We start from the raw sequence: 17254 nt of genomic DNA on the forward strand, positions 1-17254 counted from the left end.
AACAAGTCATAATAGAGCATTAACCTTAAGTTTGTAACCAAACATTGGCACTGATACATGGATTTTTCTCTCTTCTTGCTGTTAAATAAGGACAGCGTAGATTTTTCTCTTTTTCTGGACAGCAGTTCCTTTAACTTATACACCTTATATAGCCCATAAAACTATAGAAGAATTTTTCCAAAATGAATACACAGTGGAAGCATTTTTGTACCCCAAACCCTGGAAATGATGATATATTGGCTCCACAAAACCCACATTATTTCTTAATATCAAACAGCTAGTATTGCCTACTCTCTCTAACTAAGAGAGCATTTCAAAATGATAACGGAGAAGCCTTCAAAAGACTTCATTGAAGAATGATTTTTTTTTCTAGGCTTGGTTTTGAAAATCTTGATCTAATGCTTTGGAATAATCCGTGCAACAATAAAGAAAACAATTATAACTAGCAGGCTGCCTATCTGCCTTATAGCAAGACACAGAAGGCATTTCCCCCTTGCCCTGGCTCTAGCCATCTCCACATTTCCCAAGCAGCTGGCTGCATGGAATCCAAACCCGGAGTGCAAGAATTCTAATACTTCCTAACGAGGAATGTGAATGGGAAAGTAAATACAAAAGAAATCGGTTGTTTTGGCTGTAGCTACGATAGTTGCAGCGATACACAGCGATTCATTTTTTCGGCTGTTTACAAATTGTTTTAACTACCGCAGAGAAGAATCACATGCGAAGCCCATTCGAGAGGTTCCCTTCCTAGCTAGCTCCCAGTCTCTCTCGCAAAAAAATATAAACATCTGTGCATCTATGGGGAGGGTGGGGGATGAACAAAACAACTGATCCTGGACTATATTGTTGCCATTGGCGACACTGTACTTAAGTCTGTTAATGAGCTCCAGCCCTCGAAGACGAAATCCCGGAGCCAGTGCAGATTTTGGGGCGCTGCACCTCACATTCTCCTGAGCACTAAATGCGCCGAGCTTTGTTAGACTGGACTACGGGGACGGGTTCCTATACCGGGCTCACCGCCTGTACCAATCAGCAGCCGTGCACCCAGATTTCCAAGTTAAACAGTCACAGGATGATTGCAAGGGAAAGGCAAATAAATAATTTAATGGGCAAATAAAGCGAGCGCTCCAGAAAGGGATGTAATTTTCATCCTCCACCCTTCTGTGCCGGCCCCTCTCGCTCTGCTGCACGCCAGCCCTACTCCTCTAGCAGGCAAGGGGGCTGCTTCAAAAGCCAGCTCTCCAAGGAAAGAGGGGCGACACGCTTTGATGGCTCTTAAAACCCTTTGTGGTCTACCTTAGCCGGGTCTCTGCCCGCTGCCGGGTGAGGAGGTGCCCGGAGAGGCCGGGGAAGGCAGGATGAAAACCCCTGTCCCCCCAGCTCAGCAGCATGCCCAAAAGCCCCGCTCGCGCCCGCTCCTCGCACGCCGCCCGGGGAAGCGGTGGCTTATCGGGGCCACCCTTCCCTGCATCCCTGCCTGCAGCCAGCCACGGGAGGGTTTGCACAGCCGGCGTTTCGCAGGAGAACACCCACAAACCCAGCAGGCAGACGCGGTGCCTTGCCTCGGAAGCCGGGCGGGGGGGGAGAATAAAACAAACCCCATCGGGGCTCCTTTATCCCCCTCCCGAACCCGAGCCACCCTCCCTGCAGCCCAGAGCCATCACCTGCACCGCTCCCCGCCGGCCGGGCACCAGGCACTGCCCCCGGTACGGCGCGGCGCGGCGCGGCACAGCCCCGGGATGCGCGCGGCGCGATTTCCAGGACAACACACGCTGGCGGCTCCCGGAGGAAAGTATCCCGGGGAACCAGCCCCGCTCGGGGGCAGGCGGTGGCGGGGCCCGCAGCAGCTGTTACCTTCAGTCCCCGCCGGGTCCGGAGCGCGCAGTCCCCATCGGCTCCTCAGCAACCTGCCGCGGCGGCGGGGGCGGCGAGCTGCCTGCACCGGCCGGCCATGGGCGCGGGTGGCCGCCTGTCTCAGCCCCGGGGGCAGAACCCGGAGTCGCTGCCTCGCCGCCTGCTCCTGCCGCTCCTCGGACCCCCGGCGGCTCCTGCCCCACTTCGCAGCGCGGTTAGGGCAGCGGCCGGCGGCCCGCGCACCCCCGGAGCAGAGCGGCGGCTCGGCTGCGGCAGAGTCATTCCCCGGGCTGCGCTGCTCGCCGCGAAAGAACGCCGCTGAGAGAGCCAGGAGGAAAAACCATCCCCCCTCCCCCTGCTCTTCCTTCTCCACCTCCTCCGCCGGCGGCACCAGCTGCGCTTCAGAGCCACCTTCCCGCCGCGCGGCCGCCTCGCTCTGCTGGGGGCTCCGGGCCCCCGCCGCGCTGGGGGCTGCGCTGCCGCCCCTCCCCTGCCCTGCCCTGCCCTGCCGGGGCGGCGTGCGCCAAGCGGAGCTCGCTCAGCGAGCCGGGCAGCTCCGGGCGGGCGGGAGCCTCCTGCTCATCACCGGGAGCCCGGCAACCAGCCGCCGCCTGCAGCCCCGGAGCAGCGAGCGAGCCGGGCTGGGGATGCGGGAGGCGGCGCGGAGCCCAGAGCCAGGCGGCCGCACGCAAAACCCGGCTCGGGAGCCCAGTGCTGGCTGCGCGGACGCGGGCTCCACCTACCGCGCGGCACGCGCACTGAGGGGGGCAGGCGGGGGGCTAGGGGCTCCGCTGGCGGCTAACCCCCCCCCTCCCGAGCTTAGGGGCTGAGTATTGGGGTGTAGCACCCTAGCGCCCACTGCAGCCCCGCGGTGCTAGGCGCTGTATATGCCGACACCAGGATCCAGGCCCTGTCCCCACAGAGCTTACTAGCTTAGCCCCCCGAAGCACACAAAGGGGGGCAGGGGAAACTGAGGTACAGACACAGGAGTCCCTTGCCTGTGGGCCCCCAGCCCATGAAGTTGTAAGGGCTTTGAGGAAGGGGCTGTCTATTACCATGTGTATGTACAAGGGGGAGTACAGCTGGACCCGGTTCTCAGGGAGCTCTCTAATCCAAAAAATACACACATATTCATTATTATTAAAGTGAGGGGAAGGGAAAGCCCCCTTCCCTATCCTGCACAACAGCACAATGCCACCATGGTCACCCCACTCTTCCTCCCTCTCCATCCAAGCACTCCTGCACTTCAGCACTGCCCTATGGCCATGCTCCGGGAGCAGCATGTGTTACCCAAAATTGGGCCAGTTAGTAAGCTTAGGGTGCACTAATCAGGACCGGCACCAGGGTTTCTCATGCCCTAGGCGCACGGCCATTTCGCCACCCCGCGCGCCGCTCCCGCGGCTCCAGTGGAGCTGCCTCAGCCGTTTCTGCGGAAGGTCCATTGGTCCACGGCTCCAGTGGAGCTGCCGCAGCCGTGCCTGCGGGAGGTCCACCTGAGCCGCGCGGGACCAGCGGACCATCCGCAGGCATGCCTGCAGCAGCTCCACTGGAGCCGCTTGCTGCCCCCCTGGCAAAATGCCGTCCCCTAATAATGCTGGCGCCCTAGGCGATTGCCTAAGCCTCCTAAATGCAAGCGCCGGCCCTGGCACTAATGACCCACCAGAGTTTGGCAGAAAGCAGCATGTTTATTATATTGATAGATAAGCTCAAAAGACGAGGAGGGGTCAGACTAACACTCGCATACTCATGTTCCCAGGACAGGCACGGCACTGGAGATGTCAGGCTCCTTCAAGGTAAGTGTCCCACAGCGCAGCCATGGATGGTGCAATGAAGGTACGTTTTCCTGAGGCATGATGGAATGCAACGCGGCGAACCACTGGCCAGACAGTCTGGGCAAAGGGCCTTCACAGGAGGTACAGTCTTGTGAGTGCACTGCCGAGCACATGGCCCCTTCCCCTTTTACAGACCTGCTCCTCATGGCCTGCGACTAGAGATGACTTGGCTGTGTCTGGCTGGTCACGCTCCACCTTGGGCAGTGTCAATGAAGTGCCCATGCACTGGGTGTGTGAGTGCTGCCTACTTAGAGTCCCAGATACCTTGTCTACCTGGGAGCTCTTCTGATCTTCCAGCAATTGAACCAGCCCATTCATTCCACAAGCATACCAGGTAGGGTGACCAGATGTCCCGATTTTATAGGGACAATCCTGATTTTTTATTTTTTTTTCTTATATAGGCTCCTATTTCCCCCGCCCCATCGTGATTTTTCACATTTGCTGTCTGGTCACCCTAATTCCAGGAGGAAGGGGAAGAGGGAAAGCCACTTCACAGATATTCAAAGAGGGAGAGGAGCCAAAGGTGGGGGGAAGCGTAACAGACCTTTTGAACATACAGGTTATACATAGCATATAGATCACTGCTGCTCCTACAACACCATGCACCTCCAGGTTTCCTCATCTGCAATCTGAAGCTGATGCCCATGCTCTCCACCTTGTCTCTAAAGCTTTCCATACCTTTCCTGTCTCACTCCTCTCTCCATTGCTCCTACCATCCAAAACCTCCTAGTTCTCCCCACTTCTCTCCTGGTACCCTGACCATAGCTCTATTTGCCTCTCCTACCCCTTCATTCAACCTCTCAGCTTCCCTTAGCTTCCTCTCCCTCTCCACAAAAGGAGTCTCAAATTCCATCCTCTCCCCCACCCCAGCCTGCATATTTCTCTCTTCCCTCCCTACCCTGTCTCTCCTTGGACTTCCTCTTCCAGCTCTTCTGACAGGAGGGTGATTACACTGATACTGCCAATTCCGGCAAGTAACTAGATCTTAGCCCCTGAGGGAACCAGTCTGAGAAGCTCCCACTCAGGTGGGATGTTCAGCCATGCTCAAGAGGAAACACCCTTCTAATTGGCTGCTTTCCCCATTGCCCTGCCTCCTAAGGGAAAAGCAGCCAATCAGGGTGGCTGCAGGAGGCAGGCAAAGCTCTCCCCTCATCCCCAACTCAGAAAAGTCTGGCTACTGAGAGGAAGCAGGGAGAGGGAGCAGACAGAGCCCAGCAGGTCATACAATGAGTCAGTCAGTTCTCTGCTCCTCTCCTCTCCCCTTTCCATACAAAATTACTGCAAAGAGCTACAAAAGGATCTCACAAAACTGGGTGACTGGGCAACAAAATGGCAGATGAAATTCAATGTTGATAAATGCAAAGTAATGCACACTGGAAAACAGAATCCCAGTGATACATACAAAATGATGGGTCTGAATTAGCTGTTACCACTAAAGAAGGAGATCTTGGAGTCATTGTCAGTAGTTCTCTGACATCCACTCAATATGCAGCAGCAGTCAAAAAAGCGAACAGAATGTTATGAACTATTAGGAAAAGGATAGATGAGAAGTCAGAAAACATCATAATGCTACTATATAAATCCATGTTCATCCGCACCTTGAGTACTGCATGTCATTCTGGACACTCTGTTGGGCTAACCCTCCTCTCCTCCCCGCTCCCATGGGAGGCTGGAGCTGGCATCACTGCTCAGCAGAGCCCTGCTTGTCCCCCACCCAAGCCCTGCCTCCCCCTCTGCGTGGGGCTGGCATCGCCACTCACTCCCCCTACATGTTCCTCCACACCCCACTTTTTGACAAAAGTCGAGACAGCCAGGACAGAGCTTCACAAAGAGACTATCCTGGCCAAAACAGAACATCTGGTCACCCTCTATGGAGAAGGGCAACAAAATGATTAGGGGTATCGAATAGCTTTCGTATAAGGAAAGAATAAAAAGACTAGAACTTGGAAAAGAGATGACCAAGATAGATAGAGATCTATAGAGTTCTGTATAGTATGCAGAAAGTGAACAAGGAAGTCTTATTTACTCCTCCACATAACCAACCAGTGGCCACTCAATGAAATTAATAGGCAAACAAAAGGAAGTTCTTCACACAACACACAATCAACCTGTGGATCATTTTGCCAGGGGATGTTGTAAAGGGCAAAACTATAATGGGGTTCAGAAAAGAACTAGATAAGTTCATGGAGGATAGGTCCATCGATGGCTATTATCCAAAGATGGTCAGGGATGCAACCCCATACTCTGGCTGTCCCTAAACCTCTGACTGCCAGAAGCTGGCAGTGGATAACAGGAGATGGATCACTTGATGATTACCTGTTAGGTCCACTCCCTCTGGAGAACCTGGCATTGGCCACTGTCAGAAGACAGGATACTGGGCTAGATGGACCTTTGGTCTGACCCAGTATGGCCGCCCTTATGTTCCTGCAATGCCAGGACTGGTAGGGAGAGAAGGGTGAAGAACTTCTGCAGATGCTGGAGGACAGAAGTGGAGGCAGCACTGAGGGTTGGGGAGCTGCATATTTACTTGATGTTCTAGGGGGTGGGTAGATGTAGGGATGGGGGGAACACAATTAATTAGATTTTGGGGGAGACACTGGGAGTGCCACACCATCAGACAGCCAATAGTGGGGGCCAGCACCATGCTATGCATTTGGGAGCACTGGCAACACTAAGTCATACATGCATAGACATGGTGGACAAGGGGAGTTCAAAAATCAAGACAGACTAAAAAAACAGTATAATTGTTTGGGCTCTTTTAAACAAATCTCTTGCCTTGGGGGCCAATCTCATGACTTTTGGGGGTCTGATACCGGGTTTTGAATTTGTGGAGTTAACAACACTGTAAAGATGCTGGATGGTGTCAGGACACCCAGCAACAAGTCGCTTTCAAACCATTCTAGCAGCTCACATCATTTTAGAGCTTTGCAATCTGGAAACTATTTGCAGTGTGCAACACTAACTTCATTGCTATGACAAATTCATAAACAATGTAACATATCTTTGAATGCCAGTAAATGGTGCACCTTCTGTTAACTACCTGCATAATTCACCTATCTACACATATACACATAGTAAAAAGCCTCCAGTAACACCTTCTACCCCCTCCAGCTTTCTGTCTCTTTCCATTGCTTCTTCTTCCTGACTGCTCTCCTCTTTCCGCTTCAGCTGCCTCCCCACAGCTTTCCACCAAATCCCCATCTTCGCCCGAGATCCCCACACCTCTACCATATCTCATGGGTTCCCCCTGTGTCATCCTTGCCTGTGCTTCCCAACAGCTTCCAACCTTGTACCTAACTTCTCCCCCAGTGCCCACCTACATCCCTTTCAGTCCCCGCCTAACCCCATTTTCCATGCCTTCCCCCTAGTTTTTTACTCCCCACCCCCCTACTCAACTTTCATTCTCTCAATCTATGTCCCTCTTCCACTCCCACACTTCCTGCTTCCCCACCTCCACCCCACCCCACCCCACCCTCCTAGGTCTGCCTTCTGTCCCCTCCAATATCTGCCTTGCAGGAGTTCCCCCTGCAGTCCTTGCAGGAGAGGAAGCAGACTGGCAGTGCAGGTGAGAAGAGTGTGTGGGTTAGCTAGATTCGAGTTGGGAGAAGCATAGGTGGTGAGTTATATGGGCCCTTGGTGCCCGTGCGCCACCAATATTCAGGAACATGGGCCTGCCTCCGCCAATGTTTGGGCTGATATTTTCAGATCCATCCCATCCTTATGACAGACTGAGACAACCGCCCTGGGCCCTGTACTTCAGGGGGATGTGGGGTCCAGAGTGGCATGGGGGGTTAGCGAGGGGCCTGGTGCCGGCAGCAGCGAGAGACCCAGCCCCAGCCCACCCCGCTTCACTCTGCCTCCTCCTGCCCCTGCTCAACCCCTCCCTGCTCCCATTCCACCCCTTTGCCAACCGCCCACCCCCGCTCTTTCCAGTTTCCACCCCCTCCCTTGAGTGACACCAAGAGCCAGTGGGGTGGAGCGTAGTGGGCTGGGGCCAGGTTGCTTGCTGCTGCTGGCGCCAGGCCCCTGGTTAAACCCCCAGGCGGTCCTGGATCCCGCGTCCCCCTGAAGCACGGGGCCCCCCAAAGCGCGGGGCCTGGGACAGTTGCCCTGGTCTGTCCTATGGACAGGACAGCTCTGCTTGGATCCATTCTGGACACCACCAAAAATTATACACCCATGGGGAGAAGAACAAAAACACAGCCGTCTCCTCTCCAGGTTGAAAGCTTAAGGTGGGAGGCTGTGTGCCTTTACCCTTCTGGTAATTATAACTATGCAGCTGTAAGTAATAACAAATAGTATAATCTTGTTATTGTTAGTTTATACTTTATTATATTTTAGATGTTTGTAAAGGGCCTCTGGGCTGGAAAATGCTTGCTGAAATTATTAATATTTTTCTTGAGATTTGTTTGTTTGTTTTGCGGAAATGATGTAAAATTGAAATATTTTCTGTAAGAAAAGGCAGAAGAAATATATCGAGGCAAACTTGTCACATGTATAGAACGCAAGTGCTTCTGAGGTGTTTTTAAAAAGTAGTAAATGTGATTCTACAAAGCACCCAGGGCTACATCGTTGCATTCTTTCCTCACCCAAGATCCCCAGTGACTTCATGAACTGCAGGGTAAGCATCCCTTAGTCAGCAGACTCCCCTCTAGAGAACCAAATCATGAATATAAGGTACATAGCACCACTCTATGTGTTCATATATGAGAGTGGTGTAGTGAGGACTGTGTTAGGATTGCAAGCTACCACTTTAAAAGGGGGCTTCCTGGTCCTGCTTACAGGCCAGGGGGCTCTGTAGGGAAGGATGGGAGTGACAGGGTTCAGTCTGCAACAAGCAGCTTGGAGTAAGGTGGGGTGAGTTGTGCTTGTGTTTTAGGGAGCAGCCTGTTTTCTCTCTGTTTTTTGGTTCTTGTGTGTTCTTGCTCTGAATCCTAAGAAATTAAGTAGCGTTACATTGCAACCTTCTAGCAAGAGCATTTTATATTTCTGTCTAACTTCTCTTTCCATATGTCATGAATATAACAATGAACAGTATACCAAATTATATCCCAGTCACCAGACACATCTGCACAGTCCTTGTTCTCCCAATATTGTTTATGGGACAAATCCTGCTTGCCTAACTTGGTCCCTGATTCAGGAAAGCACTTAAGCATATGCTTAACTCCATTGCTACTAAGGGCAGCACTTAAGCTTCTGCTTAAAGTTAAGCACATGCTTAAGTATTATCCTGAGTACAGATGTTTTCCTGTACTTATGGTTCACCCCAGTTAGACTACTTTGATAAATCAGGGTCCTCAAGTAATTAATAGTGTGCTATGAGCAAGAAAGAGGAGCGAACGCACAAAAAAAGAGAAGTTAATGCTTTGCTTTCTTGGTAATATTATCAGGGCCTATATTCTAGCACCTGGAAGAACAAAACAGAAGTATTTGAACCAAGGAATAAGACGAATTTCAGTAGGGAAACAAAACTAGATTTTAAGAGTTATACAAGATCTATCCTGAGAGTTCCCTTTCCAAATAAAACTCTGCTATGCAATATTCAGTAACACCTCAACATGTGATTAAAGCGAATGTTAAACATTATGTAATCCACAGGTTAAGAAAAGAGTGTCTGTGCATCTGGGTATAGTGCTTAGATTATCCACAAATACATATAAAGAAATATTGTTCTTTGGTGCTAAATGATGTGATGCTCCCAAGTCGCACTGACAAGTTTTAAAAATGGCCTGGCATCAAAACAGTTTTATAATTTCATGACTATTCAGATTCTTTTACTACACTCATTGTCCTAGCATCCGGATGTTTTTGTCTACACAGGTGCTTGAATCCTGGGCCTTCAGATTAAAAATTCAGTACTTTACTGAACAAACTATATAGGCATGTCAGTCCAAGTGTTTTTTCAGCATTATTGCTTGCCAGAATTCTGTTTCCCACAGCAAATCAGTGCTTCAGATTATGTTCCCCAAATGATTTATTTGAATATGATTTTGCTGTTTTCTGCTCATATTTCTAATTTCTCTAGGGTTTTTTGTGTTATTTCTTTCCATGTGAGTGTTTGCAACACCCACCCATTTTAGTATCCTCTGCAAATGTAATTAACATTCCTTTTTCACATTCCTTCAAGATCATTAATGAAGATCTTAAATAAGATACACATCACGGCAGCATCCCACAAGTAGATATCCTTAGGTATGAATGCTGCCACATGGAGAGCAACCAGTTCCTGATCCATGTGACAGTTTTTATATACAAGCCAATCTGAGTTAATTGTTAGAGTCAGGTTTCATTCCATAAGAGGCTATCACATACTTTACTAAACTCCAGATCTAATAAGTGTGTCAAGTTTCCTTCATCCACTAATTTTGTAATTCTGTCAAACAAAGCAATCAAGCTTGTCTGGGACCGTTGGCTCTCTGTCTGACTGTGACACACCTCACCATGGCATCTGAGTGCCTGTACAAACACAGTCTGTTTTTCGCTTATGATTCCATTTCCTTTAGGTAAGTACCTGTAGATCTTTAATAATTGTTCCATTAATTTACTATGGATTAAAAATAGATTTTGCAAACTGTAACTGACAAGATTAATGTGTTTTTCTTTTCTGAAGATTGGTACCACATTAGCTTTCTGCCATTCTCTAGTACCTCCTGATATTGTTGTAACGTTTCAGAAATATTTGTTGCTGTAAGGTTCAGCTACCAATTTCCCTAACACTGTGATACATGTCACCTGGATCAGCTGATTGGTATAAGTTCACATTTGCTAAGTATTGCCTCCCCTACTCTTTATGAATAGCATCTTTCACAAAGTTTTCATTACTTCATCATTGTTCAGAAGTCCTTGCCTATATTTTTCTTTTAAAATTTAACACCTATAACATGTCAATACTATCAAATGATTTTAGAAATATGTAGCCTACATTTCCTTCCAGATCCCACACAGCTACACCCAGACCTACAACATGGCTCTCATTTCATATCACATATCTCCATATCAGCTTCATTACACCAGGGCCTGATCCAAAGCACATTAAAAGACTCTTTTTGAGTTTGGGAGACTGATCCAAAGTCAGCTTTGGCATCGTCTTTGTTTCTTTCTCCTACTCTTGTTTTTGGCCCTGATTCAGCAAAGCACATGCTTACCTTTAAGTAAGAGGGTTGGATGGATAATCAGTTGAATATGCTGCAAGGCTGTGGCCAAAAGGGTGAATGCAATCCTTGGTTGCATAAAGAGGGGAATCTCAAGTAGGAGTAGAGAGATTATTTTACCTGTGGCTTTGGCAACAGTGTGACTGCTGCTGGAATACTGTGTCCAGTTCTGGTGCCCACAATTCAAGAAGGATGTTGGTAAGTTGGAGAGGGGTCAGAAAAGAGCCATGAGAATGATTAAAAACATGTCTAATAGTGATAGACTCAAGGAGCTCAGTATCAGAGGGGTAGCCATGTTAGTCTGTATCCACAAAAACAATGAGGAGTCTGGTGCCACCGGACTCCTCATTGTTTTCAAGGAGCTCAGTCTACTTAGCTTAACAAAGGTAAGGTTAAAGGGTGGCTTGTATGCAGTCTGTAAATGCTTACATGGGGAGCAAATATTTAATAGTGGCCTCTTCAATCTAGCAGAGACAGAGATAAAACGATCCAATGGCTGGAAGATGAAAGCAGACAAATCCAGACTGGAAATAAAACCTAAATTTTTAATGGTGGGAGTAACCCCTGGAATAGCTTACCAAGGTTTATGATGGATCTCAATGTCTGGCAATTTTTAAAACAAGGTTAGATGTTTTTTGTAAAGATCTGCTCTAGGAATTATTTTGGAGACACTCTCCGGCCTGCGTTATACAGTTAGTCTTCATCACAATGGTCCCTTTTGTCCCCAGAGTCTTTAAATCTATGAATAAATCCATCCTTATTCAATAGAGCACTAAGCACAATCTTAGCTTTAAGTGCATGCTTAGGTCCTTTTACCTTAAGTGGGACTTAAACACGTGCTTAAAAATTAAGTGCTTTGCTGAATCAAGGCCCACATGCCGTCTTCCCTGCTGCCTCTATGCGCTGAGCTGTCACTCAGTCCTAGTAGACCAGCCTGAGATTCTGTCCTGTGCCTTTAAGTCACGTTTGCACTCTTCTCCTGGTCCAGGTCTGCCCCAGCCATAATTTAGACAGCCTGGGGGCCTGTCTACACAAGGCCGGATCCAGTGCTTTGGCCGCTCTAAGTGGCGGGGGGGGGGGGGAAAGCTGCAATCGGCGGTACTTCAGCGGCAGCTCTACCGCCACCGCTTCATTCTTTGGCAGCAGATCCTTCACTCCGAGGGGGATCAAGGAACCCGCCACTGAATTGCTGCCAAAGACCCGGAGATGCCACACCTTTGTATTGGCTGCCCCAGGCACCTGCTTGCTCCGCTGGTGCCTGGAGCCGGCTCTGTGTCTACATTACAGCAGCTGCAGCACTACCTGAAATTGCAAGAGCACGGCATGCTGCAGCTTTGCTCCTGACATCCCCGTTCTGCACCTGTGCTCAGCTCTAGTATGCCCCACATGCCAAGTTGTCAGTGGGGGTCCCTGGAGCTATCTCCCTCAGTGCCTGCACTGAGGCAATTCTCCCACAACTGGAACTTTACATCTATAGAGCTCCTTTGCACTGCTTTATCCAGTGTATAGGGGCCAGAGTGGAGGGTGCAGCTCTCATCCCAGCTCTCCACCCTCTTCCTATTTAAATTCCCTTTTAATGACTAATTTTACCCAGGACTACCCACAAAGCTAGCTCATATCAGACACATTCCCTCTCTTTCCCCCAAATTAACTGAGAACAAACAATAAAATTCTGATTCAACCATCTCTGCTGATTTTAGTTCATCCCATCTTCTCTAGGTCAGTGCTTCAGGTTGTAAACTCTTCAGGGTGGCAAAAACACTGGAGCTGGCCCTGAGTACACAAAGGCTGAACAAGAAACCCAAAGAGGAAGCTACCATGCAGTAGTTCTAAGAATTTAATATATCGTATATAAACTTTTATTTCTTTTAATTTTAAAGGGCAGATTCAGCCAAAGCACACCAGCCAGGTAACCCCCCTTTGCATTGCGAGATCAGCATGAAGTGGACAAAGAGTACTAGCCCTTAATTCTGCAACTGACTTATTTGTTCAAAGGGCTTATCTTAGTGACTCTGGCTGTTATATGGAGTAAGGGACAGGGAGGGCCCACCCCCGAGTCCCAGTATCTCTGTAGTTAAGGTGCTCCCAGTGCACTCCTGCCTCAGGAGGAGGGTGTGTTGCCTCAGTGCACAGTGGAACTTAGTCAGCAGCGTCACAGGGAGGCTTTCAGGCATGGATGACCAAGCTTGCATGCTGTTTTAAAAACAGGGTCAGTTGGACCACGCAATTGAACAATCAGAGCTCTTGACACAGGTGTTCAGATTCTTTCAAAATCTCAAAATCCCCTCACCCAATAAGGGAGAGCTGGCAACACTAATTGTCACCCACACATAGGGGATGGGCAGGGGGCATTCCAGGATCAAAAACAGAGGAAAAAAACCACACGATGTAATTTGTTTTAAGTAATCTCCTGATTTGGGGGTCCAACTCATGATTGGGCATCTCTTCATCAGGACATTCTTTGTAAATAAACAGGGTCACACAAATGAATATGCCTGACTTGGTATCATCAATTTCTCCTCCTAACAGGAACAACTCTGGGAGGACCTGTGCCATAAACAGATAGTTAAGGGTTAATTTCTCTTTTACCTGTAAAGGGTTAAGAAGCTCAGTGAACCTGGCTGACACCTGACCAGAAGACCAATCGGGGGACAAGATACTTTCAAATCTCTGTGGAGGGAAGTTTTTGTTTGTGCTGTTTGTTTTGTTCGTTGTTCGCTCTTGGGGCTAAGAGGGACCAGACGTGCACCCCAGGTTTCCCCAATCTTTCTGAAACAGTCTTTCATGTTCAAAATAGTACTAGCTAGAAAAGGTGGATTAGTCTTATGTTTGTTTCTTAACTTGTGAATGTGTATTTTGCTGGAAGAATTTTTACCTCTGTTTGCTGTAACTTGAATCTTAGGCTAGTCTATATGAGCTAAATACCCTGTAAACATTTTCCATCCTAATTTTACAGAGATAATTTTTACTTTTTCTTTCTTTAATTAAAAGCTTTCTTTTGGAGAACTTGATTGTTTTTCCCCTTTTTTAAGACCCAAGGGGACTGGGTCTGAACTCACCAGGGATGGTGGGGGGAAAGGAGGGGGTGGAAGGTTAATTCCTCTCTGTTTTAAGATCCAAGGAGTTTGGATCAGTGTAGTCTCTCAGGGTAGCGCATGGAGGGGAAAGTCTGGGAGGGGGAAAGGAGGGGGATGGCTTTTTACTCCTTGTTTTAAGACCCAAGGGGTTTGGGTCTTGGGTTCCCCAGGGAAGGTTTTGGGGGAACAGAAAGTGTGCCAAACACTATATTTTGGCTGGTGGCAGCGCTATCAGATCTAAGCTAGGAATTAAGCTTAGAAGGGTACATACAGGTCCCCACTTTTTGGACGCTAAACTTCAAAGTGGGAAAAATACCTTGACAACCTGTATGTTGGCCAGCTGCCTAGATCAGAAGAGGCAACTGTAAAAATATACATCAAGAGTTTGGAGCAGCCCTTAATCAATATATTAGGGGCTGCTCCAGGCTCTCAAGATTCATAAAATCAAAGTATATGTCTTGGACTTCAAGTTGTTTATGATATAGTCAACCATCCCATCAAAGAATACCCATTTCTAGTGGATTAGAAACTTGTACATGTTATGATAAACTCCAAAATATTAGCTGAAGGAAGAGAGGAAATCTCTCAGGCATATATTGCAGAATTAACATACAATATGCATTATGCTGATATCCAGAAGTTTCCAGTTTAGATTGCATGCTAGGCTTGAATGAAAGCTGAGCTCATGGAAGAAATATTGCATTACCCTTTAGGGAATGTGGACATATTGCTTTTTCAGTATCCTTAGCTAGCAGTATCTACAAGACTAGCATCAGCTGTAACCACTTATCTTACCTATCTCCCTGCAAGGAACAGTAAAACCAGAAAAGTAGGAAAAGTGGTAGTCTTACATTGACACCATTAGGAGGCTTTAAGCCATTTGTGAAACAAGAGTCACAAATTCTCAGGGGAAAGAAGTCAACATTACTAACTGTCCTCCCCAAGGACTTTAACCATGATGACATAAATTTAGTATGTTCTGTATTAACAGTGAAATTCTAAACTTAATAGGAAATTAACTTCCTTTCTGAAGGTCACACTATGATGTTAAATTGATTCTGATCATTTTAAGTACCAAATGTGATAGTTATGGGTGAATTATGATAGATGGATGGATGCAAGGAAGAAACCAACACCACCAATCAGCATGACATTCTGCTTTTTCCCTATCCTTTGCAGATTACACACATTCACCTGGAGCAAAGTACATGCTGCAAGGCATACAGGTTTGCAAATAATAAAATTGAGTAGACTTGTTTGTACCAAATAAGGAGACTCCATTCAAAGAAGCACAGATAAAGGGAGATCTCAGCCAGATTAGTGGTGCATGCAGTTTAACGTGAAGAAACACACATCAGATAAGACTGGGTCAAAACATAGCAAAAGGGATAATACTGAAAATCATGACTTTAAACAATGGATTGTTGTATACAGACATGTAGTCTATCTTCTGAATCCTTTGTGGCATCTTTCTACCTCCGGGGCTTCATTTCAGAAATCAGTGAAATTATTAAAAAAAAAGGTTAGCTTTTGTTTCCCTAGTGCCCCTCATATTATACCAGTTCTCAAAGGAGTATTGTACCCTTTTCTGTAAAATGGACCTGCACACTTTTGTCTCACATTCATTTTGTAAATCTTTTCAAACCACCTCTGAAAGGTTCTTAGGAAAAGGATCTGAGATTGATGGGAGATGTAATCTTAAAATAGTCAGCGCAGTGTCTGGCAGCAATAAAGAAAGTAAACAAAACCCTGAGATGTATCAGAGGCACAGAACAAATCAGAAGAGATTATAGAAATATACAAAGGGCTCCAGAAACCATCACACCTGAAGGACTGTGGAAAATGCTGGGTGCCATATTACAGGCTATTGACAAGATGACAGATGTGCAAAGATGGCAGCTGGAATGTGGGATAGTCTTAAATGTTTATAAAGAGGGCTATAGGTTAACCCAGTTAGTTTTGTACTCCAAAAAAGGGAGGATTGAGAAGAGATTTCTAATATATAAGAGGAATACAATTGTGTAAGGGAAAGAAAAAAGAGCAGGATGTAGCTAAAAAGGAAAACAAGATGTCATATATAGTGTTAGCAACCAACACAAAGAAAGGGTCACATATTAGCTATTTAGAATACTAGCTTAGCCCAGACTGCCAGCCAAATGAGCCACAGATGTTGGTCTATAGCTGGGGAAGATTTTCAGAAGCTCCTATGTGATTTTTGGAGCATTAATTTCATTGAAAGTCAATGGGAACAGAGCTCCTAAATCCCTTCAGCACTTTTGAAAACCTCCTCCATTTATCTCAGTTCTTATGCCTATAGCTTCTCTGCATATTAAGTGAAATAACTGGCATGTAGCATGGGTTGCAGATTGACCAACAGTAACCCATATACATTTATGCGTTTCTGGTATGTCTTTGAGCTTACACTTATGTGCTAACCAGTAGTCTGATTTGGGTAAAGGAATTCACTTACAGTTTCATTTTTTAAAAATCCATCACACTCAAATCATCCCTACCTAGTGTCTTCTTCTGAGGTATGAGATAAATGGCTCAGCTCTGTATTCCAGGAAGTTTTCCAGATTAAGCCAGATTCCTCTGTGTGTCACATGTACCACAAGGTGCATCTGAGTACATATTAAGCTGTTGGAAAAATCAAGAAGAGGCTAGAAAAGTGACTTTTGTCAATCAGAATAAGAATTTTTCCCCGGGCGATAGATAGAAGAATGTTTTGCAGATGGAGGGCAGTTGTGAATATCCAACAAGCAGTCACAGACCAAGTGGTGGCATCTCTCAGCAGGGTGTGATGTAGCTGGTGACGTGGCTACTGAAATAAATTGCCACATCGGCCCTATGACAAGGACATCAAGGTGAATAAAAACTGCCCTAAAATAAATCTTGCTGGGGCAGGTTGGGTTCAGTAGCCTCAGTAGGCAGCTCATGCAGGAGAAGGGAGTCTCCGACTGCAAACTAAGGAGGTTAGGCTTGGACACCCGACCTGTAAAGCTTGTCTAATAGATATGCTTATGTGAACTGCTATCCATGTCAAGTGTCCCTCAGAGGGCTAGAGCATTCCTCACAAGCGACGTAGAATCGCCTGGCCTGATCACTGTAACTGGGCAAGGGCTGCTAAAGTTAAAGAAGTGAGTGAGCAAGTGGAGTAAGTGAAGGTATGCAAGATGGAACGTAAGAATGCTGACGGAAAGAAGCCTGGAGCTGTATGAGATCTTAAAGAGGGGAAGAGTAAATATGGGATGTGTACAAGAGACTAAATGGAAAGGTTGTAAAGTGAAGATACTGATGAAGGGTTACAAAAATCTACTATTCAGGGATTTCATCCTCCTAA

General features: G+C 47.3%; 1 protein-coding gene across 1 annotated transcript in view; it reads right to left on the reverse strand.

Annotated features, from left to right (window-relative positions):
* Positions 1-1928, reverse strand: part of ADGRL3 (adhesion G protein-coupled receptor L3) — an 836368-nt gene extending 834440 nt beyond the window's left edge. Inside the window, 1 exon segment of the mRNA XM_075066059.1 lies at positions 1855-1928. The gene's annotated coding sequence lies outside the window, so the exon portion shown is untranslated.
* Positions 1929-17254: the final 15326 nt, after the last annotated feature.

The sequence above is a fragment of the Chelonoidis abingdonii genome, chromosome 5, assembly GCF_003597395.2.
Source record: "Chelonoidis abingdonii isolate Lonesome George chromosome 5, CheloAbing_2.0, whole genome shotgun sequence".
NCBI lineage: Eukaryota > Metazoa > Chordata > Testudines > Testudinidae > Chelonoidis > Chelonoidis abingdonii.